A 13,572-nucleotide genomic window follows, 5' to 3' on the forward strand; every position below is an offset into this window, starting at 1 on the left:
CTTGTTCATGAGGGTTATAAATTACTGTTTAGTTCTTAGGTAAAGCGATAGTTAGTGCCATTTTTGCTGTTTTCAGCTTCGCTTTCAACTTGTCACTTAGATAAGTTATTATTTAATTTATTAAAGCTCGTGAAGCTCTGATTTGCATAATTATTTCATTTGTTTATCCATCCTTTTTTTTTCTTGTTTTATTCTCTACTTTTATTGTTATTTTTAACAGTTTTTTCTAATAAAGCGGTGTATGATAAAATTATAAACAGTATTAATTGTAATGTACTATCGCAAAATGATAAAACAACGTAACGTAGCCTTAAATGTTAAAGTTAAAGGTATTTTTCAATTACCATTAAATGAATGTATTGAAAATAATTACCATTACGTTTGTTACGTAAAATATCGTAAAATAGTACTGAAGTATGTCAATTATAAGTATTAACAGTAACCTTCAGATCGCGATGAATGTTGGTAATACGACGATCAGGTTTTTTTGGAGGCCATACATTTTTTTATTAATGATTGAAAATATTTAAATACAACAACAAAAAGAATTAAAAGCGACCTTTAGGGTTTTTTTTTTTCAAACTGGACATTTCTGTCGCTTTGAGCCGAATGTTGGTACAAATTCTAGGTCTGGTCGAGACATATTTATAACAATGTCGGGTCACTTTTTCACACACGGTCGGTTAGCCCCCATGGTAAGTTATTAATTAACTTGTGTTATGGGTGCTAACACAACATGCGGATAAACTACATACAGCTACTGTAACACCCAGACCACGGTCAACAAGCATGCTCATTACACAAATGTCGACCGAACCGGGAATCGAATCTGTTAAATTGAACCTTTATATTATACTTATTATATACTGACGAATTCTTAAGCACTTTTTGAGTGCCATTTTTTAAATGATTCTAGACAACCTGGCGAAAGTTATCGTCACGTTTTTCCTAAATTATCTAACTAGACAGTTAAAAGTGTGACTAAATTGAGATACTTACTGACAATATTCTTTTGCAATTAATTAAGTACTTACAGCCTTACTTATAAAAATCATCTAATCATCTTCTAAACATTATTTTAACTAATATTTAATCACTGCGTAAGGCTTTAAGTAGTCCTACCGGGGCTGCGGGTTGTTCGAAAGAGATACCGCGGCCCTGGTACATAAAAGGCCTATGACGGAACACGACGGTGTTTAGTCAGTAAGAGTCTGACACTCCCTCTCCGCTGCTAACCCACAGCGGAAGGGGTCATTTGATGATTTTTGACGTCGTTAAAAAAAAAGGCATTAAGTAGTGATTAAATATATGGGTTCATTAGTTAGGACATGCTTAAGCAAGGGTAAAAAGATTTTTTCTTCAACAGCCCTTAAGTATTACTTATTATTTAATTCACGTTTATAAGTAAGGCTTTAAATAAATGTTTTCATTAAGCTACACGTAATTGACGATTCAATTAACTGCAGTAGGTAATTAGTGATATTCTGTTTCGTGTAACATAAGTGTTGAATGTGTAGTACGCCATACCACAAGAAACACTTTATAAACGTAGCGTTCCTAGCATGTTTGATCAGACCCAAAGTGATAACTATTTCGGCATTTGCAAAGATTTCAGAATTCTGAATAGTTATTTTTGTGTAACCTATACTGTGGTCTCTTTTATATTCACAAAACCAAAAATTAGTAGTCTTTCAAATACTTTTACAGCCTTTGTATCGTCCCACTCACTGCTGGGCTGCGGCCTCCTCTCACACGGAGAAGGATTGAGCATTAATCACCACGCTTGCTCAATGCGGGTTGGCGATTTCACACTTGTATAGTCCAGGTTTCCTCAAGTTGTTCTTTTTTGTTTCAAATACAATATCCCAAAAATCTTTCAAAAGGCCTCATAAGAATACTTTCAACTTTTTCCCCAGTAACATAACTTGACTTGTAAACATGCCAAGATTGTTATCACTTTAAGTCGAGATAAATATACAAGTTGTGTGCAGGATTCCCTCGCCGTAATGGATTAGTTTTTAAGGTCAGAGAATACACCTTATGAACACGTGAGCAATGATAAGTAAGAAAATATGAGGTGTATTTTACTCATTGCGGCATACGCATTGCAGCTGTAATGAAATTAAAATAATATCTCATATAGACTGAATTTATAGTACTCGCATAGACCGCTACTTTACTAAGTTAAGTTTTGTCTAATGCGGATAAAATCCTACTTATAAAAATATTTTATAGTATTTGACAAAATCACTAGAGTTAAGGACGTTTGACCAGATGAATATTTTAAGGATTCAGAGACATTTCTGATTTGTTATCTACTAAAAGATCAAACTATCCATTAGTAGCGAGGGAAAACTGTTTATTCTGAGAGAAAACTGTTAATTTATCACAATGAATATTTCACTAAAATTGAAACAGTTATAAACCATCTTTGCCTTATCTGTGTGCTTTTTATACTTAAGTATCTATATAAAAGTTTACTCTCTCGAATATCTGTGTTGGATTTTGTAGGTAATATATTTTTTTTTATATAGAAAAATGAGCATACTTCCTAGTATAGCACTCATCGGCGAGTGCTCGACCACTTTGCCGGGACACATGGAGAGCGAAGCGCACGCCAATGTATGCCAATATCACCAACATAGTACACTGCACAACACTGCACTGGGATAGTTGGAACCAATGTTTGTCACCAACAAGTCACTTTGTCAATACAGCACTAATTCGTCAATTGAACAATAGAATTCGACAATCGAACAAAATAGTTCGTCAATTGAACACTAGAATTCGTCAATTGAGCACTGTTTTTAGTCCTTCTAGTTTATTTTTCAGTGTAACACTATTTAAGTATTCGTAATACAAAAATTTTGTCACGATAAGAAGTGATCCTTGACCACAATTTCGGTTAAGTTTCTCTAGTTTATGTCGCGGTACCAATAGTGATGTAGCTAGTGCACATAATATTGTCCAAAAAGTTTATAAATTGACACTCTGAGACGATATTAATAATCAAAGTTTTACATAAGACTGTCTGTAGCGTTAACAAAACATTCGATAACTGAGTCACTTTTTTCACTTCCAATCTAGTTTATGCAAATCACAGAATGCAATTTTATTATGCAAGTCCAGACACGGTATTTCGTAATCATTTAACTTATAAACATTACGCAACCAAAATATTTTTTTAATAATTTCAAAAAATGCATTTAATATTTTTTCCGACAAAAACCTTTTTTTATAAAAAAGAAAAAAATATTTTTTCTTTATTTTATAAAAAATGAGGATGTGTTTCTGATAAGTGTAGCTTCCGTATACCAGGGAAGTTTACCGCGGAAACGTCGCGAGCGAGAGCGAAAGTGCGCGTGATTCGCGTGCGTTGCCGTACAAGACTGCGCGCGCGCACCTCTTGGCGGTAGCGTAACAGTTGGCCGGCGTTCACGTAACAGCTGTATTATAAATGCATAAGACCGTGCTTAGGCAAATGCAGGGATGCTGTCGTGTTGAGATGATAAGCAAAATAAATCGATTGACATAACGAAATAATCTTTAATCGAATATCGTGGACCTAATTGGATCTATAACTTATACATATGTAGGAGTCTCATAACTCAAAAAAATCTAATGTGATATTACAATCGATTTAGTACTTGAACAAGCATCTATTAATAATTCATTTATTTTCGAAAAATAATTAAGATTTTGAAAAGCATTTGACATTGAAATAAAAATAGCTGTGTGTGTGTACCTAAAACATTTTTTGTTACTTAATACCAATTCTGACATGCGACAGACATGTTCAAATAAATTGGTTACGAATTATTGCGTCACCTTAAGTGACGACTAACACCTGTCAAAAAAACATGATTCCTGAATAACACAAGCTAGTATAAGATTAAACAATACTAATCAAAATCCGAATCACGTTCCACTAAAAAACTCTAGTTCATTTTCTTTTTCAATCAGAAACCGTTTTCCGAAATCTAACTTTCGCCGCAAAATGCTATTAAGTCATGCAACATTAAGCGCATCCGATATTTTCGAAAAAATTGGCCAGTCACTAGTATTTACTAATTTACTTGAAAACCAGTTATTGAGATAGAGCTTAGAAAACTTTGGGCCATATTTAGCTTAGGCACACGCATTATGTAAAATGTATGAACAAAATGATGAGTCAGTTGGCACACTTTTTGTACGTTTATAAGTAGGTGGTTTAGTTAAGAAGAACTTTTTTTGATGTGGAAAATCAGATGGCCTCTCCCGCTTTGGGTTCAGAGGGAAGGAGTGTTAGACTTTTACTAAATAAAGCCCAAGATCGTTCCTTCTCGAGCCCTTTAAGAACCAGGGTATCGGCAACTCTTTTCTACAATCCCGCAGCTCTGACAGGCTTCAACTTTAGTAGACTTCCTATTACTAGAACCCCTATTATCGTCCCATCGGGCTATGAGAATGAAGGCATAGTGACTGAGAGCACTTGTGTCTGTGCAAATCTTGTGCACTATAATATGTCCTGCGCAGTTGGCTAATCTCCTTACATGAGATCAGCCGCCGCCGTAGCCAATAATCGGATAGGAGGACATCAGTACCCCTATCACAGTTATTGTATGAAAGTAAGTGTAATGAGTGTTATCCTGTATACCTAGTGTTATCGGGGAGACATAAGTAATTTCAGAGTCTTCTTTAACTTAATAACAATTTGAATACAACCCATCCCTCAAATGTAAAATTTCATCAGAATCAGATAAAAATCTGCAGTCTAAATTCCAACAAAAAATGCAACTGCATTTTAAAAACAATTGCAAAACGTTGCAAGCATGCAAAATTACCAATTGCAGTTTCGGTGCAATTAAGATGAAAAAAATCGGATTTGAAGGTGAGTGTCCCCATTCACATCCTGTGACCTTCACGAGTTGGATATTCTTAATAAGTGTTGCAACACATGTATTTATGTATATAACACGATATATAAAAAGGCAGAAGGCCAAAGCAGTAAATAGAATATTTTTTTTAGATTAGATATCAAAAGGTAAGCCGTGATGTTGCGTTTCGTTTGAGTTCTATGAAGTCCATTTTGGTAGCATTTTTTAATCAGTGTTCGCAACATAATTAATCATTGTGTACCTGGTGCCAGTTTTAGCCATTTAATTATGAACGATAACGATGTTTATGAAAGGTATGGCTAATGTTACTTGCGAGCACTCAGCGCCTGATTCACTATGGCGGCACGGCATCCCCCTTTCGCATGACGAAAGTTATATAAAAATTGGACTTTGCACCGCAGTCTAAAGTCCGTTCTAAGACCACAATCTATTATTATGAAACTTAAACAACCAGTCGATCAAAATACGGTTTATAGCTATAAAAAACCCGGGTGACTCAGACTTGACTAAGAGAAAGTATCTTGTTTTTGAGTGAGCAATTAAACAAGGAAATTAGAAACATTAAGCACAAGAAAAATGAGAAGTAAACGCAATTTCATGTAATTTTTCCGAAACAGTAGAATAAACGAAAAATTCCTTCGTAAACTTATGTATTAGTATTAAGTATTTTATATGTTATGGACCAAGTGATAAATTGGGCAGTATACATAATGCCCGGGCATTATGAATAATGCCCAATATGAGAGTGCAATTTGATAATAATTATTCAAACAATCAAATTGACCGGGCACTATACATATTGCCCGTGACCTTTTGGGCAAAGTAATACAAACATATTTAATTTATTTTTTTTATTGTTATTGACATTTAACTTAAAATAAACTAAATATAACACATCCCATATCAATTGACAGAGCATAGCAAAGTAAGCATGCAACATGCAGCAAGCATGGCTTCTGTCACGGCTCCGGCGCTGCGGGGCTCCGGCGGTCCCATGCGAGCTTATCGTCGCAGATGGTTTTCACGCTCACCACCGCAGCTTCGGCTTGCTGGCCGGCTGAGCCGGCCAGCCTCAGCCGCGGCGGCGAGCGCTTCAACTACCTGCGCCTCAGCTCGCAGGCCGCCTCGCCCCTCCGTGCCTACGCGGTTTTTAATTGCACTCTAGGGGTAGGGCAGACAAGACTACGTGGAGTCGGTTTTGCAGCGATTCGTTTTCGTCACTAAGTTCAGTTTTTAATACAATGTTTTGAATCCAAATTAAATTCTACCATAAAAAAAACGAGCCAAGAAAATGAGATCAAGAAAAACGAGGCCGAGTTAGTAAATTAGATGACAATTGTCCAATTAATAATTTTGTGGCTAGACTTATAATTTCCCATTAAAATAGAACATATAATTTAAAACAATAATCATAAAATATGTGGCAAGTAACAGGATTTATTTATTAGAACAACTGCCACCCTCGCACCGCATAAAATATAGCTTTATTATCAAATTGCCCAACTATCATGTAGCAATATAATAATGACCGTGCAATGTGATAAATAATGTAGTTAAGATAGTTATTAATCACTTGGCCCGATGAAGCTAGACATTATTCATAATGCTCGGGCATTATAAATAATGCCCGAATTAATCACATGGTCCATAACATATATATTATTTATATAAGGAAATCTGATCAAAAATAGATTTCAGAGATTACAAAAAAAACAGTTATTAAAAAAACAATAACCTATTTCAAACAAATTGTTTTATTTTATTCGACCAACTTTAGAAAACGATTATGCAAACGAAAAATACAAAACGACTGCACCATTCAACTATCAAAAAATTAAATCGAATTAAAATTTGCTAACAAAACGAATTTGGATTCGAATAATACCTCTTGATAGCAATCATTAGAACGTTACTGAGATGAGTCAATTAAGACAGACGGTGCTGTATTGTCTAAAAACACTGAATAATTTAGACGTATCGCAAGATCAGAATCGAGAACTGACGTATGTCGATTTATCGATAACCGTCCATTCAAATCGAATTACAGCACTAATTACAAGAGATTCGGTTGTTAGGAACATTCGAGATATATTTAGCTTAGCACAGATGATGCATTTGAATTAAAATCCTGTCAAAGTCGAAAACATTACATCAGTGCCAGATTTATTTTATTTTTAATTGGTGTAGGCTATTTCCGCCACCCCATGTAAAGAAATAAATTTTTTAATGTTTGTAGTAAATTCGGCCAAGGAGACCTTTTTTTTAATTTTATCTCTTGCCTCCTTGTGACAATGCCGCGGTCTATACGGCCTATTGATAAATCCAGGACTGCATTACATGCGTATTTCATACAACCAGTGGATTGGTTACCTATTTTGGTGAATAGTTGTAAGATAAATACGTAGGTATTTGTAATTATAAAAGGTGAGAGAACATGTAGAACTAAGCAGGATCTAGATATATATATTAAGTACCTGAGTTAGGTACACTTCTTAAAAAGTCATGGTGGCCTAGTGGGCAAAGAACCGACCTCTCAAGTAACCCTCTTACTTCGGGTTTCGATTCCTGCAACTATTCTAAGTTTGTATGTACTTTCTAAGTATATCTTAGACACCAAAGACTGTGTTTCGGATGGCACGTTAAACTGTAAGTCCCGGCTGTCTTTGAACATCCTTGATAGTCGTTACGGGTAGTCAGAACTCAGTAGGTCTGACACCAGTCTAACCAAAGGGTATTGGGTTGCCCGGGTAACCTGGTTGAGGGGGTCAGATAGGACAGTCGCTCCTTGTAAAGCACTGGTAATCAGCTACATCCGGTTAGACTGGAAGCCGACCCCAACGTACTTAGTTGGGAAAAAGGTATCACCGTTAATACAAAACAAGTCACTGAACTTAGCTGTGAGAGAATCGTTCCGCAAGTCCTGTTTCCAAACAGAGTTCAATATTTCGTATCTCACTGATAATTCTGCTGCATCCACAGCCAAGATATACCTTCATTTGCAATTGTAATATCGATCTCAGTATTAAAAGTCCTTGAGCGAATATTATTTAAAGCCAATTTAAGAACACGCAAGATTTAATCATATTAGTTTTACCTCGGGTCAGTTGGTGCATAAGTAATTACCTGAAACAGACATTTTAAGATGTTATTAAATGTGTCGTAAAATGCAACATTGTAAGGGCTGTAGATAAAATGAGCGTGATAGATAGATCGTGTGACTAATAAAAATTCACGTTAAATCACAATTTGGTAGTGTAGTGGCCAACCGTCATGTTTATTTTAATGTTTACATTGTCCATTATTTTATTTTATTGTAGTCTTTTAAGGAGATTGCCACCGAACAGGTCCCTTTTGTGGCATCGTGGCCTAAATGGAATAATAACCTAAAAATATTATTTATTTTATTTGTTCCCAAATATTTTTTATACAATTTCTTTCACCCTGGGAATAAAGTTAAAATTAATTAATAGTTAAACATTACGTCGACATCCGTTTGATTGGTAAACAAAAAAAAGTTGCCAGATATCAAATCAATATTGAAAATTACACGTATTTTAATCAATAGAGTAATCGATATCAAAACGAACCCTTTTATGGTACACAATATAGTGACTAAATGCACTATGCAAACTCAAAATAACATTCGATTAGAGTAAACTTAGTTCTTTATGAGAGTTTATGTATTTACAAGTTTAGGCAGTTATAAATATAGAATAGTAGTTAGTAGAGTTAATAGTAGGTTTTATAATCTTTTATAGGTAACGTCAGATGATATCCTGTGTATTGAATGTTATTTGTTGTTGCAAGAAAGGATATTGTCGCATATAACTGGATCTCACGAGGATATGTCAACTGCCACTGGCCACTTGAATGTTTGTTATGGATGTGGTATCTGTAGCAAGTCAGAGAAACCACAGAGTTGAGACTGCCCACAACATAGCATGATTTTAAGATGGACTTTAGCACACCTGGTGGGTATTTATTATATAACATTCTGTATTATTACCCCTATAATCCCCAACCACAAGCGTGATGACGATTAGGCAGAGGTGTACCTAACAGTACCCAATACATTTTGTCAGTTATGTTCTAAGTAGTAACGTTGAGGCTATTGCAATCAAACAGGCACAAACCCAGTTTTCCAGACTCTTTTGGTTACTCATGAAATCTAAATGGAAATACCCAGAAACCCAATCCTGGAACTGAACCTGAGATGCCTGCAATGGAGCTTAACATTTTATAAATAATGTCTCAGAATAAATGCTGCATAGTTTATTTCTAATGCAATTTTTATTCATATGATTGCACAAAAACAATATAGGGTTCGGTACCTATATACTGATATTCACTAAAACTAACTATTTCATTTAAGGTTCCAGTTTAGAGGTTCAAGATTCAATCAGACCCGCAAGTCATGAATGCCTTATGTTCATTAGAAGACCCCGGGATCCTGAACCACCTCCAATGCCAGGTCCAACACCTCAACTACTACAAGCATTACAAGTTCAATCTAAGATTAAATAGACCCAGTATTGTGGTATTTAAGCTGAGGCCAAGGAAATATTTTATCAAATATAAATAGTTTATTAATGTTTTGATTTTTTTCATTTCCCGTACTATTACAAAAATAATAATAACCATCAATAACATTGATGAGCCTATACTAATATTATAAAGAGGGAAGATTAGGTAATCTATATTTTATCCGGGTATGGAAAGAAGTTCCCGGGGACGTGGGTGTAACCGTGGGAAACAACACATAATTCCATTATTTTATGCATAAATATATGGTACTTCTATGTACAGTACATATATCTATGCTCATAGTACCTAATCTATGTCCAAGTCAATTTCTCATTATAACCTACATTCTTAAAACAGAAAAAAAAAAATATCTCTTGAACCAGGGTGAATAAATGAAAAAGGTTTCTGATTATGAAAATACAATGTTTTTACTATTATTAGTTTACATAAAAAATCTTCAGTGCACAAACATTTTCACTAGGGCCCAACTTTCTTTACAAAACAGGCAATCTCCTTTGATTCTGTTACATTCATATTCGTGTTCTGATTTCAAAAACCGAATTTCTCTGGTTCTTTTTCTTTTGACATAATTTTTCGCTTGGTACACCTTTAGGTCCCTCAGTGAATACTCGTTTACGCCGTTCACAGCGACTGGAGTCGTATCCGGGTGGCGACCGCAGCCCTGGGGTTTCTGGACGTTGTTCTATATTATCTGGACCTTTGTCTGTCTCTGTCTGGATTTTTCAAGTGTAGACATTTCACTAACGGGCGATATTCTAACATTTCTTCAATTCTAGTTGGTGAGTCCACTGAGACAAAATAGTCAATTTCACATGAACGAGATGCGCTTCGCATACATTGTATGTGAGTATCCGCCGAAATAGGAATGTTAATCTGTTTAAGCAGTTCCAGAATTGTGTAGTGTTCTTTTGGCACTATGAAAGTGATTAACCTCTGTCACAGATTATATAATAGTTACTACGTAACAGATAAATCACTCCATACAAAAAAGTCCATACCTACTGTTATAAGCACCTACAAGTTCCCTAACTACCTACAAATTCCTAGCTGCGTTATAAAATGAACCTTAAAAGCTCGAGCGCTTGACTGTTATTCCAATGCGATAGCGCACAGTTCAGTGACCGCAACCGTGCCGCGGCCGTGCTAAGGGTTGCTTCTTACAATTTATTAATATTTAAGTAGGAAAACAAAGTTACGCTTATTTTAAGATAGCCTTTTTTAAAACTGAGTTTTAAAATAAAAAGTAATATCAAGAATATTTTTCTACCTACTTCCACTCGAGATGTGTTTTGATCTACAAAACTCACAATACAGTTCATATAACTAAGTAGGTATCTAAAGTAAAATAAGTACCAAATGATCTCTGTTGTTATAATCATAAAGTACCTCTAGATAAGTATTAATTTATTAAAAAAAAAATTGAATTACTAGATAAGTTCATAAATATAAAATGTTTCTAAATCTTACAATAGTCGCATATAAACCAACACAACTCAAAATAATCCATCAGTTTGTTAGGTAGCTTAAAAAACCGAATAAAAACCAACAACATAACATACCACGAAATAAAAATAATAATATTGGAACGCGCGCGGTGCGTGTGACTATTGAAAGCCCTGAGCCGCGTGGGGCTACCGGTAACCCAGCGAGCGGTAGGCATTTATCGCGCGCAAGTACGTCGAGTGAAAGAGGCCTGCCTCTGTTCATTATTTTGGAGGAATATTAACATTTTAGCGATCGAGGGACCCGACATGTTTTCGTTGTTTTCTTCACAGAAGAACAATAAACTCCGGTCTATTGTCAGATTGCTTGTGGATGGAACTATTTGCACAGGCCGGTGCTGCTCTTCGTTCGTACCACGGTCTGTCTACCTACCGCCGGCATCCCGCCCGCGCCGCTGTCACGTAGAACTGTCATTACTGTCAAGTGTCAAGTCAAACCATCGTGTCGAGCACAGCACACTAGCGCCACCGGTACGTACTAATGAGAATTCAGTAATACGAAACGGATAACGTCGCCGTCGGTGATCGTACAGCTTACATTTAGTGATGTTTTGTTCTGAAATTTATGTCACTTATTTAGGCAACTCTGCCATTTATTTAAGCTGGGCCTAATAAGTAATATCAATTAAAATATTTGAATATTAATAAATCAATAACTAAACGTATTATTGTCTTCAAGTTGCCATATGGAAAATAATGCATTTACTGAAATGTTAATTATGTAGAAATTAAGATAAGCTTAAGTAAAATTAAATACTTATTAACAATACTAAAGAATTTGAACTTGTTGTAACTGCATTGTATTGTTTAAGTATGAACCGTAGGATGTTGTTCACATGTGATGAGTATAATTAATTAAAAATAACACAATTAAATAAATAGTGATGCAACGGATAGTTATTTGGCTTGGAAACTTTTTACGAAATGTTGTTTAAGCTTACTCATTGTTAACTTATAGGTACCAGGCAGTAGTAGGTACTTATGTAGGTATGGAAACAGATCTTCAGGTTTTTTAAGATTAAAAGCAGGTGGGGATTGATTGAAGGGCACGAATGAAGTAAAAAAAAAATGGCTCTTCGCTGTCGGGTAGGTAATATGATGATCACTCAACATAAAAATGGCACGCTTGCTGGTTACAATAAGGACCCTCCTGATAGGTACTTTATTATATTAATTAGATCAGTATACCTACTGCATACTGGCAGTAGCCAGTTCTTTTGTTTTTCCGGGGTTTAACCCGAGAACCAGTTTGAACGGTTAGTCTCGATATAACTGACTTTTTTAAGACTTAATTTAAAAATCTAGTCGGGTTTATCGAAACATTAACAAAACTTGTCTTTACAGTTTAATCTAGCAATAATCTAATCTATTAAAAATAAATTATTCTGTAACCAAAACATGAATAATGCTTGCTGCAGTATTAAATAAACCACAACTACATAAATCTTTTGTACGTATAATAAATGAAAATGGTGTAAAAGAAAATGGATTTCATATTGCCGCAAATGCTTTTTTTAATTGATCAGAATATAATGGCCGTTATATAATTATAGGTTAGTTATTAGGTATATTCTATTTTATGAACAGCAATAATTGCTACCCACAGTGTTAAAATCTGAATTTATTTATGTATGACAGATTTCCTGCTTCCTATCGGGTACTTAAAAGATAACTCTGACGAAAGCTCTGACGCTTGAAAAGTGTGGAATTTGGTTTAAAAAATGTGATTGTTGCACCATTCAACTATAACCGAACTATTTTGAGTTATCAAATCGCCGATTTGATCTATGGGTGGGAAGCATAACTTTTTTTTAACGACCTCATAAATCATCAAATGACCCCTCTCGCTGTGGGTTAGCAGCGGTGAGGGAGTGTCAGACTCTTACTGACTAAGAATCGCCGTGTTCCGTCGTAGGCCTTTTATGTACCAGGGCCGCGGTAACTCTTTCGAACAATCCCGTAACCCCGGCAGGTTGCAAGCATACCTACGATTGGTTATGGTTTTGGTTAGCGTTATAGTGTTGCCACTCACCCTTAGACGAGACAAGAGAAAGCAGAATAATTTTGTACCACATTCAGCTAGTATTACTATAGAGATCATGATTGATGTTGAAATGAAGCCTAAACTCATATCAAGTGCCTATCAGTATCGAACAATTACGAATGCCTATTCTTAATTAACACCTCGCATCATGACTTGTACAAAAAGTACAATACCTACTAAAATCTAGTACTTTCTCTTACACTAATTACAGAGAAATAATTACGATTATTTTTCCGACCCAAATATCGACCAATAGAATTGCACCATTCGACGTCACGTGGTACAACCTACATGGTATTATACTGATAATTTTTTGAATATTTTCTCTGGTCGTTGCTATGTCAAACTGACAGGTTGTGGCCGACATTTGGGACGGAAAAATAATCCCCCGAATACCACACGAGCTTCAAAATTCTCTGGCATTTCCCTCAAGGTTCCCTGCAAACAAATAAAGTCGTCAAGTTTGTCAGGAAAAATCACTCGCGCTTCGCGCTCGTGATTTTTTGACCTGAAAAACTTGACTCCTTCATTTGTTTGCAACGAACCTATCGGGAAATACCCGATAATTTTGAAGCTCTTGTGGTATTATAAGTGATTAAATTTT

General features: G+C 35.4%; 1 protein-coding gene and 1 long non-coding RNA gene across 3 annotated transcripts in view; both read right to left on the reverse strand.

Moving 5' to 3' along the window:
* LOC110375594 (unconventional myosin-XVIIIa) overlaps positions 1-13,572 on the reverse strand; it is a 245,879-nt gene that overhangs the window by 86,424 nt on the left and 145,883 nt on the right. The window lies entirely within an intron of this gene.
* Positions 10,004-11,287, reverse strand: LOC135118433 (uncharacterized). Its single transcript, XR_010277587.1, has 2 exons — positions 11,120-11,287; positions 10,004-10,353 (listed from the first exon to the last, which is right to left on the reverse strand). It is a non-coding gene; the product is annotated as an uncharacterized LOC135118433 (long non-coding RNA).

This window comes from Helicoverpa armigera, chromosome 22 (genome assembly GCF_030705265.1).
Source record: "Helicoverpa armigera isolate CAAS_96S chromosome 22, ASM3070526v1, whole genome shotgun sequence".
Classification (NCBI taxonomy): Eukaryota; Metazoa; Arthropoda; class Insecta; order Lepidoptera; family Noctuidae; genus Helicoverpa; species Helicoverpa armigera.